Source organism: Larus michahellis, chromosome Z (assembly GCF_964199755.1).
Source record: "Larus michahellis chromosome Z, bLarMic1.1, whole genome shotgun sequence".
In the NCBI taxonomy this organism is placed as follows: domain Eukaryota; kingdom Metazoa; phylum Chordata; class Aves; order Charadriiformes; family Laridae; genus Larus; species Larus michahellis.
The window spans coordinates 23,808,909-23,821,699 of NC_133930.1; the positions used below are offsets into that span (position 1 = coordinate 23,808,909).

The window sequence follows — 12,791 nt, forward strand, 5'->3', positions numbered from 1 at the left end:
AGCTAAACATACATTCTCACTAGATGCGAGTGTATATTTAAAGGGCAAACATAGATAATCTGGTTTCTGCAGTGCTCTCCTGGAATTATATAAAGAAATAATTAACTGTTATTACTGTTTCCACTATTTAAGATGGAGGATGGTTTTTACGGCCAAAGGCTGCCTGAACTGTCTCTGAAGCAATCGATTTTTAAGATACTTATTTCCAGCCCTTCCTTAAATGAAGAGTGTGTTTTGAATTCCCTGCCCTCTTTTTTTTTATTTTTATTTTTTTAAACAGGCTGGAGAAAGTAAAAAATGCTTGGGGGTTATTCATTGTCCTTGAGCATACTGAAGTATAACCCTGTTTCCTGATCTGTTGTGTGAAAGTTTGCCACTAGTGTTGTGGGTGCATCGATACCCATTCAAAGTCCTCCAATAAGCAATTGAAAGAATGCTGAGGATTTGCGGTGAAATGTGTGGAAAATTTATAGTAAGAAAGATGTTTATTGAGTCAGTTGCAGGCCTCAATCATCTAAATCAGTGGTAAGCTGGAAATTAAATACTTAAGAGATGTGAGGAGCCTCCAGAGTACAGTAAAGTGATCAGAGCAGCTGCACTGGAGCAGAACGGCAGTCCATCTGGCACGTGTTTTCTAGCAGCAGTTGGGTTATACCCAAGGAAGAGTAAGAACAGGATGAACATGTGATGGTTCCCTCAGGTAGTCTTGCCGTACTTTAAGCTGGGTGCTAGGCTCTTCTGCTGTGCCTTTTTGGTTGGAGGAACCTGACAGATACTGAGTCTGATGTGTTTGATATCATGTGCTAGAGTAGGGGTTATATAAGATTTCATTAGATATTTTTACCTTGAGGGTAATTTATCACTAGTCATCTAAAGAATCTGTTACCATTTCCGCAAAACAAATAGCAAAGTGGTCATCTGAGCTAGTTGAGGTCCAGCTGCGTGGCTACCTTGGCCTCTTCTGAATACCCTGGTCTGTTTTCTTTGGGAGATAATTGTGCTTTCCTGCAAACCGGACGTGGAATGTGAATGTGTGAAAGCTGGGTGGGTTTCTGCTATTGAAGACTCACCAGTGCTTACAGTTGTACTTACAGCACGCTCTTAGCTATTGCCTTCTGATAACAGGCTTAAGGTTGTCTCACTCAATGTCACAGTTTCAAGTGAAGTTAAGGTAACACTGGTTGCAGTGAGTTCATTGTTCTTGTCCGATTCTGTAACTGGTGTCTTTTGTTCAGTATATAGGTGCTTAATCTCCAAAGCAGAATGACCTGAAATACCCAGGTGCCTCCCCCCATGCACACACATACCCCTTGCTTTATTTTCTCCTCTGGATGGTTGGGATCAGATGAGTTCCAAGTGCTTGGTTTGGAAGTCTGCAAACAGTTCATGATTTGGTAATGGCTCCCTACCATGGATTTTATTCTTCTGGGCATTTCAACAGAGGCAGCCTAACAGGTGTCAGGAAATGATGCAAGAGTAATCCCTTTCTGTTTATTGTTTTTGTGATGATTATGGGGCTAGCTATTTCTTTGATCATTTTTCTAGTCTGAATGGTCTGCCTGCAAAGTCTTGACCTTACGTCTTTCTCTTTCCAGAGGCCCAATCACCTGACTTTCCTGCTGTCAGATCCAGCCCTGCACTGTTGTGTTCTCTGGATAATTCTGCTTATCCTAGCAGAGCTATTGCAAACCTGCATTTCTTCTATTTGGGAGCTTATGTACAGTGCCTATGAATAGCTTTTGTAAAGATTAAATAGTTTTTCAGTAATAGCAAAGCGCTATGGGAAAGGAAAGAAGCAGGCAGCCATGGCAGTTTGACATTCTCTCCTAAGAGCCTAGGTTTCAGAATCTAGTTTGAATTTTACTGGTTTTGATTTCTTGATTTTTTAAATTTTCTTCAGTGCGGCTTTTCTGTTATTTCTGAGGCTGACTAAGCTGGTAGAGGCTTTTCTTTTTTTTTTTTAGTAAGAAACTTGAAAGATTTGAAGCTTTAGTGTAACTTCTACCTGTCTTACTTTTCCCCTTGCCATTTTTGTGTCCTGGTAGTCCTTCTACTGAGAATAAATTAATAGATTTATGCAGTATAGTGCATTGGAGTCCATTTGGTACAAATGCAGAAGCTGACACCAGTGACTCCTGAATGAGGAACAAGGACATGTAACATGAAAGTTGGTCATAGTGTAACCCTGATGTGAAAATCCTGACTTCCTAAAGAGTTCATCATTATGTGATTTTACTGCTGCTTGTGTCTTTTCATTCCTCCTGGAACAATTTTTTGATTTTAAATCTGTTTTAGGATTTTTTTGAGGACAGATTTACGATGATTTTATAATGGGCTGATTCTGGTTTTTATTAGAAAGAAATGAAATATAGTTCAATTTATAGGTAAATCCTTTGAATGAAGCTACTACCTGTGCTACCCACAATGTGAATTTTTTTCTAGGTACTACAAATTGGACAGGTCTGCCTCACTCAGCTCTTTAACTGTTCTACATGGCCTCATAGAATCACAGAATGGTTTGAGTTGGAAGGGACCTTAGAGATCATCTAGTTCCAACCCCCCTGCCATGGGCAGGGACACCTCCCACTAGACCAGGCTGCTCAAAGCCCCATCCAGCCTGGCCTTGAACACTTCCAGGGATGGGGCATCCACAGCTTCTCTGGGCAACCTGTTCCAGTGTCTCTCCACCCTCACAGTAAAGAGTTTCTTCCTATTATCTAATCTGAATCTCCCCTCTTTCAGTTTAAAACCATTACCCCTCGTCCTATCACTACACTCCCTCATAAAGAGTCCCTCCCCATCCTTCCTGTAGGCCTCCTTAGGTACTGGAAAGGGCTGTAAGGTCTCCCCGGAGCCTTCTCTTCTCCAGGCTGAACAACCCCAACTCTCTCAGCCTGTCTCATAGGAGAGGTGCTCCAGCCCTTGGGTTGTCTTTGTGGCCTTCCTCTGGACCTGCTCCAACAGGTCCGTATCCTTATATTGGGGGCCCCAGTGCTGGACGCAGTACTCCAGGTGGGGTCTCAGCAGAGTGAAGTAGAGAGGCAGAATCACCTCCCTAGACCTGCTGGCCACAATTCTTTTGATGCAGCCCGGAATACTGGGCTGTGAGCACGCATTGCCGGCTCATGTTGAGCTTCTCATCAGCCAGCACCCCCGAGTCCTTCTCCTCAGGGCTGCTCTCCCAGCCTGGGAGGGATTGTCCTGTGTGCAGGACCTTGCACTTGGCCTTGTTGAACTTCATGAGTTTCTGTGCACAGAGCCACCTCTCAAGCTTGTCCAGGCCTGTTCATGTTCAGTTAGATGATCTGTCTGACTGCAGTGACATTTAATCCCTTTGAAGATACTTTCTACTTCTTTCTTAGTTGGAGGCAAAATTTATCCTTTCCATACGTCCAGCCACTAATTTTGAATGTGTTCAGTTGAATGTGTTGAATGTTCTTGTTTGTTTATAATTGTTCTAATTCAGTGAAGATTAAGTCAGTGATCTGATATGCCTTATTAAATGTGTTGCAACTTTCTAAAAAAATTCTTAAAGTTAGTGATTCAGAAGTGTGCTCTTTTCATGTTCTTTTGATTTCTGATTTATTTTTTTCTTAACTTTCTTTAGAATTGTGTATGAGAGATGTAATAATTTAACACAGCAATTAAAATGTATTAGAAATGAAACAACTCGGTAGGCAGAATGCTATGAAATCAAGATTGAAGTAGGATAAAAAGCAGTGTTTTATACTATGTTACACCCCCAAAATAATCTCCCCCAAAAGTATATATATCTAATTCTTACTGTCTTTAAAGTCTTTCAAGTTCTCCGAAATCTTAAAGCTACTGTTCACACACGTACAAGTTTTCTTTTTAAAAAGAAAAAACAAAACCCTGATAGCAAAATAAATATCCAATACAATGTAATAGTTTTGTTCTTATCTAGTAGGGCTAGAGTTGACTAAAATTTTTGTACCTTTCTCTTAAACAGAATGTTGTCTTTGAAAGCTCAGGGAAGAAGCAGCAGGGAGAAAAAAGTAACACAGTGGTAAGTACGTCTGAAGCAACTACACCAAATGTTAAAATAGAAATCCTCTTCTTTATTCATATGTTGTAATAATCACCTGCATAGCACTTGAAATTTTTTCTGCATCATCTCTCATGATGTTCTGAAGGCAAATTCTTAGTTATAAATATCTGTTGAAGAGCCAAGTGAATGGTATGTATTTACATGTAATGGTGTGCATATATACAATGGGGAGTAAAGGGGAAACTTAAGTTGCAGAGAAATATTTCTGTTTTAAAGCTCTATGCCCACTGTTAAATGTTTTAGCTTATGCAGTTTAGCATTTTATACTGCTTTTTTAGGTAATTCTTTTTACTTCGTTGGAAAGATAAGTGTATTTTTGAAAAACTTGGGTAAAAGGTGCTTGAAAGAATGCTTTGAATGCTTGTTGGGTCTCTTACTGTCCTTCTTTCAGGTTTGCTGATATAAAGCCTTGGCAAACGTTGCATCATGTTATTTACCTCTTATTGGTCTACTAACATTCTGTAGGTAGAGAGCGTATTTAAGGACAGGAAAAGTTTTAAGAAGCTAAATAAACTTCAGTTTTCTGTTACAAGCTCTATCGAAAAGCAACACGTATTCAGAATCAGCTTTTTTTATTAAGTGATGCCAGTGCAGGTGGCACTAAGTTGCTTTTGCCTTGTATTGTAAGGATTTCTCGAGGCAAGTATTTCTCATGAATAAAAAGAATACCCAATAGACAATTTTGTTTTCCGAACTTCTCTATGAATTTCTGTGAAGGAGTTGTTATTGCAAACCCTCCCCTCTTTCCCCCACAAACCCACACCTCCCCACCCCAACATATGACAGCAGCTTCCATCTGCTCTGATTTTATTAATAGTACTGCTCAGATTGTGGAAATGCTAATGAATATTAACGCTTCAGTGAGTGGAATTTTGAGGCTTACTATAAAATACCAGTTTAAAACATACAAAATCATCTGCATATTTTATCTGGCATTGCTACAAACAGCAGATACTTAAGAAGATAGAAGCATGTGCACATGCTCTCTTTTTCCAGCCTTTTGTGTAGTCTACAAGGCTGTAGGCTTTGTGTGCTTTGGCATTCTCCACTGAGCTAAGAAGCTGTGCTGTTGCTACACTGCTTCAGCTGTGCTTACTGCTCCGAAAGGTTTGTTGCTTCCTATGGGCAAATGTCTAGCAATGCCTCTTCCCTTCCATTCCCTTACACTGGTTTATCTCTTTTGACTACGTTGTCATAACTGGAGGAATTAAGACAGTATCTCTTCCTTTCTGCTTGAATAGATGATGACAGTATGTGATACACAGCATTTACTTGTACGGTAGATCCAGACAAAATCCCTCAAAGGACTAAACTTGAAGCATAAGCGGTTTAGTATGGTTTTATACCTCTTCCACCAGCTTACCATCTCTTAGTCTGGTTGCTCTGTGTATTTAATTTTCATTGTTTTCTTTGTATAGAAAGTCGGGAATTTGTCCTGTTTGTTTCCATGGATCTTTTTCACAGCAACAATGAAAGAAAATGTAGAAATTAATGGATTCTGAAAGCAAAGCAGTTCTGAAGTAGCTTGGTGCAGCTCGCTGTACCAAATAGCTGTGATTACTAGCTGCACAGTAGCTGTGATTATTTCTACTGCATAGTTGTTTTTTGTGATTTTTTTTTTTTTTTTTTTTTTGAAAAGGGGGATATGGTGGCTAGTGGGGCATTGAGTTCACTTCAGTATCCTATTGGGATACATATTTCATGTTCCCAGCTATGTATTAACTTAAAAGTGACAAACACGAAAACCCAAACATGTGTGTTCCGTAATGTAAAGGAATTCTTTAGCCATTTCAAAACATCATTGTTGAAATACTGAAATATCAGTGTCGTGGCTGTTAGAAAAGCTCAGTTTTTTAATATTCCATGAAGGTTTGAGGGGCTCCTACAGTTTCCTTCAAACTTCAGTTTGTCATAGTAGATACTCTTGAATTTCTATGGCTTTTTTTGTTTTGGGAAGAAGAAATGAGTGAGACTCGAGCACAGTGGTTTCAAAAATCAATTTATTTCTCTCAGTGTTTTCTTAGTAACACTACAAATACTCAAAGAATATGCAATCAAGTTGAACATCAGAAATGAAGCTCAGATCTAATGCTAATCTCAGCAGCATTGTTAATGATATACAATCAGAGACCATTCTTCTGATGAAATGTTGTAGTGGCACTTACTTGGATAGTTTGGCTGTCCGTATGGAATTTAGTTTCTAGGGCTGCCTCAGAAAAAGAGCAAAAAGGCAATGTATGAGCAGTAAGCTGCAACTACCTGGGCTTAGGTTGTGTAGTGACAGGGTGTGTGTGTGTTATTGTGTAGTTGTTATGTAGTGTTAATATGAAAAGTCAATATAAATGTAAAAAAAAAAAAAAAAAAAGAAAAAAAAGAAAAAAGCTAAAATAACAATTGTTTGGGTAGCTGAACATTTTTGAATTTATTTTTTTAATCTCAACTTAATCTATAATTTTCCTCATCCTCTCTTTTTGCTAAGGGTGTTTCTGTAATGGATCTTGCCTTAAATTACAAATCTGTACTCTTGATATATCTGATATACCTATGCCTTACTGATGCCTTATCTAGCATTATAAGAATATTGAATATTACTGCATTTCAGTTAAAGGCTGTACTTGAAGTAGAATATTTTATTATGTAGATATTTGCCAAGAGTTTGTTTTTTCTTCTTTTCTCAGTTTAAAAATAATACTTTTGTTGCTCTGTTTTTACAAAGTCAATGTCTCTTTGTCATTGTTAAGCTTGTGGTGTGATAAGGCCAAGTACTGACTGCTTTGTTGTATTGCTGCTTTTTTACAGTTACAGAAACGAATACAAATGAATATTCCAAAGATTTCTTTTGATATGGTGGGTTTTATGTGTCATAATAACTCTTCAGGTTTGTTTTAGCATAGTCAGTTTAGATAAATATCTGCTGGAAAATAACTGTTGCAACAAATACCTGGTTAGATACTCTCTAGTTTCAATAAAGCAGGAGAACCAAGAAAACGTTATTGGTACCATCAACATCATTAAAACTAAGTAAAGAGGTTTTATAAAATAGTTTGATCACAAACTTCAGATCTTAATTGTGTAAAAGGTTTCTGAATATTTTGAAGCAAAACAAAACAGAAACAGTAAATTGAAATCTGGTTAGAATTTACTTCCTAGAATATAAGAAACAGATAATATAAGCAAATGTCTCTAAAATTCCCACCTAGCATTGATCTTCTGGGAGTTACCTGAAATTGTCTTGCTGCCCTGGCCCTTGGAGGTGGGTGGGTGTTTTTGGTTCTTCAGTGTGGTTTGTTTTGTGGGGTTTGTGTGGTTTTTGTTTGTTTTTAAATCGGCATTGGGAGCTTGGGAAGCAGTTAACTCCAAAAGAAGCTTAGAGTTTTGTTACCAGCTTTGAGTTTTCTATTTCAGCAAGCTAGGAGTAGGGTATTGCTTGTTTTGCTTATATCCTAGCAGCTGTTGAATCAGTAAATGCAAAACTGATTTCTGCCCTCTGTTCCCTTCCCTTTATTTTCTCAAAAAATGTAGCAAGCATCGTTCATGTTTTTGCATTTAACCATTGGTTATTTATTTACTGTATTTACTAACATGTTCCTTCTCCTGCTTTTACCGTGCACCATTGTAGTTTCATGAGTAATGCCTTCTATTTCTGTTGCTCTGAATGCTGTACGTGAGCAAGTAAATGTGGTTTTTGGTGTTCCCTGCCTACGAGAGGACATGCAGCTGTGGATGCAGTTGAGCATTGTTTTCATATCGGGAGCAGGGAGGCTTAGACTGTAGCTTCACATAAAAATGGTGAAATGGTTCCAGAACCCCTTTTATTTCCTATCGCTTGTTCTCTCCCCCAGATTGCAGCGCTACAGTTCATTGGGTTGTACTGACCTGGGTGTTTGCGAGTCTCATTCGGTGAAATGAGTGATGTAGTTATTCCAGTTTTGCAAATTTTTTTTTTTTTCCTAGAAGAGACAGAAATAAATAGCTTGGAGGAGAGCGAGGAGGGGGTGAAAATACCTTAACTTGGCATTGTCATCAGTGAGGCTTTAACACCTTAACCAGAGAATGCCAGTGCCACTCAGGAGGCAGTCTCCTCAAAGTATGTGCTGTCTTTTCATGTTTCACCTTCTCAGTGGCCATCAGGTTTGAGCCATGCTTTTCCTCTCCTAAAAAGAAGAAGAAAAAGGATTGCAGAGAAACAAACTTCCAAGCTAGGATTTGCAAGGTGCTGGTTGTTAAATTAAGACCTCACCATTCCCGTCTAAGAGGACTAGATTGATTTTAGGGTAAGCCTGAACCAACCCTTAATGCTGTGTTGTCGTCCCCTCCCCCCCGGCCCTGGCCCCCGCCATTCTTTACGTGATTTGCTGATGAGCAAGAGGAGACAAGTAATTTCTGAGGTTAAAGAATGAAGGATAATTGTGTTCTTTAGTGTAAGAGCCAAGGATGTTGTAGTTTCCCCAAAATCATGAGGGCTACTGCTGTCATTACCTGAAGATATTAATTTAAATTGTTCTGTGAGTTTTCACAGTATAGCCTCTTCCATCAACAAGTCAAATAGCCTGTGTCTGAGTATCTTCTGTGGTGCGTGTTGCTGCTTTAGGAAGAGAAAAACCTTTAACGTCCCTAAAGACAGACTGGTTCATGTTATTATTTCCAGTATGGGAAGCTTCATTTCCTATTGATTCTTTAATGTAGAAGTAGTAATCAATTATTTCTGTGGAATTTTTTTTAGTGGATTAAATAAGGTTCTTAATAAATAACTTTTTTTTTTCATAGTTCTTTGTTTCAACAGGAGTATGTTGGATCTTCTCTCAGTTGGCCAAATGAGCCTTCTTGTATTTGTCGGGGTGCACATTAGGATACGTGCTCCCCAACACAATCTTTCCCTTTCTTGTGTTTACACATCCTCAGCTCAATAATTATGAACTTGTTTGTAGATAGTGGAGTCTGCTAAAAAGAACCTGACCAGATATTTTTGTGCTTAGTTGTTCATGCCTTTCGGTACAAACATCTAATAGCTGGTTTCATTTTCAGCTCTGCTGCTGATGTAACTGGTAAACACCCTTTTGAAAGGCTTGGGGGGGGGGGGGGGAAGTGCTTTCACCAGTTTAGAGCATAAGCGGTCACATCCTGTTAGCATCAAACAGGAAATTTAAGGGACTAATGGTGCAGTGAAACTATTGCTTTTAGAGCAAATTAACAGATTAGGGGCAAAATTACTGTGAATTTAAATTCCACTTGTAATAAGCCTGAGTTCAGAATTTTCAAAGAAACGTTACACTTGGTGGTCTGTGTGTTTTTTTTGTTGTTGTTTTTGTTTGTTTGTTCCTTTTTTGGTTGTGTGGTTTGTTGTTTGTTTTTTTTGCCAACCCATGAGAAGCATTTAGCTACACCAACAACTACTGGAAACTAGTGCATAAACTGTAGCCCTTGTTGAAAACTGAGGGACTTCCAAAGCTGAGACTGTTAACTTGGGTGCTTGCACATTGAATTTTATCTCTCAAATTTAGACAAAGAGACTTGAAAATGCAGAGCCTATGTTCTCCTTTTTATGTAGATATGTATTACTATGCATATATATGTAGATAACAAAACATAGGCAGATATGTGGTTAAACAAAAAATGTCCCATGGGGTTTTGGCAGATCTGCAGCTGCTGTTGGGCTGCCAGGTTCTTAGGGGACAGGGGTGTACAGGGAATCATCAAAGAGTTCCAGGAAAGAGTTATGTTTCACTGGATGATGCTGTCTCTTCTGGATTAATGTTTAGTGCGTATCCAAGCTTGTTGTTGATCTTGCTTTCTTTCACTGATCATGGTCTTGGTGAGTTTGGCCTTGCTTATCAATTCTGAAACTTTGAAGTGCTCCACGTCATTCATGGTCTCAAATGGGATAGATTATATAAAGTGATATCTATCTATCTAGTTATATAGATGGGCAGCAAAAATAAGATGAAGATTTGACATATTTTGTATTAAATAAATTGCATACAGTTTCACAGCAAAACATCTTTCAGTTGTGAACTCTTGTCTTCCTTTCTTTTTGACCATACTGGTTAAGCACTACTGTTATACTATACTTATATAGACTACCATACTTGTATCAGAATACACTTAATTTTTCTCACAAATTTGAGACTTCACAGAATAATAAGCCTTCACCACTGAACCCCTTGAAGAAAACCTGTCTGCATAGTTGTTGCTACCTTCAGGATATAGGCAGTTCAGTAGGTAACATTTTGCTGTGTCCCATTTTTGTGTAGTTATTGTGGACTTTGTTTCCTTTTACTGTCACAGTTAATGTATATGAATGAGTGAATACTATACTTAATGAAATGCGCATATCTGTGTAGTTTAAAACACTCATGTATTTTTCGGTTTATTACAGATACTACAGTGTCTCTGATCCTTAGGTGTGATCCTCAAATAAGCTTGGAAAAGGAGGTGTGAAATAAATGCTAAAAATGATTCATGGAGAAAAAAAAATACGATGAGAAATCTGCTAGTTTATAACTAGCAAACCTATCAATTTAAACTAGGTATTTTTTAACACTGAATTTTTGGGGATGGTAGATTAAGTCTTCACAAACAGAACACAGCTCATTCTCCCTTATGCCTTCCAACTTTGGAGCCTTTAATGATTACAAAGAAAAGCTTCTGATTGTACAGTGACAGTTTTCTCTTCCTATTCCTTCGAGAAGTAAAAAAAAACCCAACAACACAAAACTATATGAAGATCCTGATTTTTTTTTTTTTTTCTGTGTTAACACTGAACATGACGTAAACTTGTGTTAAGACTTTAATACTTTAGGGAACAAGGGGGTTTTGTTTGTGATTTTTTTTTTGAGGGATTTGAATGAAAAAGAATGTCTTTCTTCGTTATTTATATGAATCATGTAATGAACTTTTTTGCATTCTGGAAACCAAAGCATAATTCTCAGAAGCTGAAATGACTGGACGAAGTGAACTCACTGATGGCTGCGGCTAGTGTGATATAGGTGTGTCTTCCCCTGCCAGGCTTCTGATAATCAGCTCACTTCTATGACCTCTGCTTCCAGTCCTCCTTGTTTCCAAGGCATATGTTCTTCTGTTTATGCTCCCATTTGAAGCTGTTGTCGCTTCTTTCTGAAGTGGTGTGTTTTTCCACAGCTCTGCAGATCTCTGAAGTAATAACAAAATGAGACGATATTTATTTTTGTGAAAGACTTTTTCATTTGTAAATGTTGGCCATGGAATTCCTCTTGTGTCTTCACGTGCAGTCTCTGAGGCTTGGAGAAGGCATGGGTAGCTCTGACCCAGTGAGCTCATCAGCTTCAGTAGCATCCTCGGCTGGCTGTGGGTGGCTGGAGGATGTTGTGCTGGAGCTTATTCCTGTGGAAGAAGCAGGAGTAGGTTATGCTGTCTCTTTTGCTGACTTTCCCATTCTGTGGAAATCCTCAGTGTGGAATTTGCAGTCTCTACATTCTTTACATTGCAATACAGTTAAATATTTTTATTTTTAGAACACTTATTATTTAAATAACATGGCTGGAGTTTTATGGGGAGTATTAAGTATTCTGATAGATAATCAACATTGTAACAAAATCCGACACTGAATCAATCCAACATTGAAGCGTTGTTAAAAAAGGAAGTCTTGACATCCCACTTTCTAATTAAGAGTTTTCTTCCATCCTTTTAATGGACGCATGTAGAATTTGACTGTATCCAGCCTGCGTGATAAGTTGTACTTCTGTTCAGTGAAAAAGCTGAAGTACAGCAGCCCCTCGACCTGTTGTCATATAAATTAAACATACTGTGAAGTTTGCAAGCTGGCTGCTCACAGAGGAAAATCCAAGTGCATGACTTTTTTTCTTGTCTTAGTTAGAAGAGGGGTCTTGCAGCATGTGACATCATATAGTGCAGAGGCCACAGTATTTTATTTTCTCCCTGTGTTACTAACATACTGTCTGAAAGTTGAAATGCAGTCTGCTAAATGTATCTGAAAGACTATTTTGGCACTTGGAGAAGAAAGTTTCCTGTCACCAATCCAGAACTTGAAATATAATTTCTGCAATTCCAAAAAAATTGAGATTAAAAAAAGCATATTTTAATTTGGAATGTTGGCAGTTTGATTGAGAAAATAAATACTCAGTGCTGCTTTGGAAAATTATGTATTTTTAGATCAATTTCCTGAGGAAATGAAGCTTGCATGACCATGTTGTCTGTCTGCACATGTTGGTCCTTCCTGAAAAATTGTTGAGTCTGTCATCTGATTTCAGCCAAACTTGAAACTTGAGGTGACATTTTGAAGATTATTGTTTCTGAATTTTGTGAAAATTGTTTGCTAATTAGAGGAAAGAGACCTAAACTTGTGCTCTTGCTGAAGAGAAAAGAGGCAGAACGTGGCTGCTGTACACCATCAGTAATCAGCTAGTCAGTTTGCAACATTTAGGTTTGCCGTCTCCTGCTCAGTAGGAATATCATAGAAGCCATGGAAAGGAGAGGGGACTGGTGTAGCAATGGTTGAGTTTAAAGGAAGGAAGGAAGATACATTTCCATAGCAAGGTGAAGTTCCTTTAGTTCCAGTGTGCAGAGCAAGATGCATTGAACTTTTCCAAACTGCATGGAGTTGCAAAAAGAAGTCACTTCTTTATCTGTGCGCTTGTGAACATTGCCTTTTAAACTTCAGATAGAACAGTTGCTAGAAACCACACTGGTTCTTTTTGTTGTATTCTGTCTTTAAATGAGGGATTTG

General features: G+C 38.3%; 1 protein-coding gene across 14 annotated transcripts in view; it reads left to right on the plus strand.

Annotated features, from left to right (window-relative positions):
* Positions 1-12,791, plus strand: part of ERBIN (erbb2 interacting protein) — a 120,246-nt gene that overhangs the window by 37,478 nt on the left and 69,977 nt on the right. For 12 of the 14 annotated variants that reach the window (XM_074571060.1, XM_074571066.1, XM_074571056.1 and 9 more), the window contains one exon: positions 3,971-4,027. The exons of 1 other annotated variant lie outside the window; for it this stretch is intronic. The gene's annotated coding sequence lies outside the window, so the exon portion shown is untranslated. Of the gene's footprint in view, positions 1-3,970; positions 4,028-11,036; positions 11,056-12,791 lie in introns of those variants that run through there. One more of the 14 variants, XM_074571059.1, reaches the window with a different exon arrangement.